The 722-nt window shown below is 38.0% G+C and overlaps 1 long non-coding RNA gene across 3 annotated transcripts in view; it reads right to left on the reverse strand.

The window, feature by feature from the left end:
- LOC147033940 (uncharacterized) overlaps positions 1 to 722 on the reverse strand; it is a 13,457-nt gene extending 12,735 nt beyond the window's left edge. For 2 of the 3 annotated variants that reach the window (XR_015059121.1, XR_015059101.1), the window contains exon 1: positions 631 to 710. This is a non-coding gene — a long non-coding RNA (uncharacterized LOC147033940). Of the gene's footprint in view, positions 1 to 630 lie in introns of all 3 variants that reach the window. The other variant, XR_015059117.1, reaches the window with a different exon arrangement.

Consider the following 722-nt stretch of genomic DNA (forward strand, 5'->3'; position numbering starts at 1 on the left):
TACACAACATAGTTTATAATGTAATCCGCTGGCACATCTGGAAAAAGTCCCAGTTCCAGAAAATTTCTGGGAACATGAAGCAAAAGTAATCACTGAAAACATGGAAGTACCTTCCGCTCACACACGAACTAATGATCCCATGGGGTGTGAACATTGAAAACAAAGCGTTGTGACCAGATATCATACATTGGTACAAAACAAAGAGAAAAGCACATTGCTGATGGAGAAACACGTGTCAAAGGTGATGGAATGTTAATAGCAGTGATTTTGGATATATACATTGTGTGTATGGGTGTAGCCTGAGAGCAAAATTTGAAGAAGAGATAACACCTGAAACATTAGCTTCTCCTTGCCTCCCACTGAGATTAGAATTCCTCAATCAAGGTGCTGATGATTTTATCCATTGCTCTACCTGATTCACACTTCCATTCACCAATAAAATTAGTTCTTCCTTCGAACTGAGCTGAAGTCAACTTGTATAACTTCAGAGATCAAACATGATCTGGTGCATTGAAATCAATAATAAGTTATTTTTTAAAAGACATTTGAAAAACAAAATTACATTTCCAGCAACATAAGACATAAAAATTCTACATAAGTGAGATATACTGGTACAGCAGACATTCTTACAAACGTTATGCCGCGAGTGAACTCGATCATCCACGAAAGCAGACCTTACGAGAATCCTTTACTCCTTGCTCAGCTCTGTCTCTCTCTCTCTC

Source organism: Eptatretus burgeri, chromosome 1, assembly GCF_056783735.1.
Source record: "Eptatretus burgeri isolate ZD-2024b chromosome 1, Ebu_testis_v1, whole genome shotgun sequence".
Lineage (NCBI taxonomy): Eukaryota > Metazoa > Chordata > Myxini > Myxiniformes > Myxinidae > Eptatretus > Eptatretus burgeri.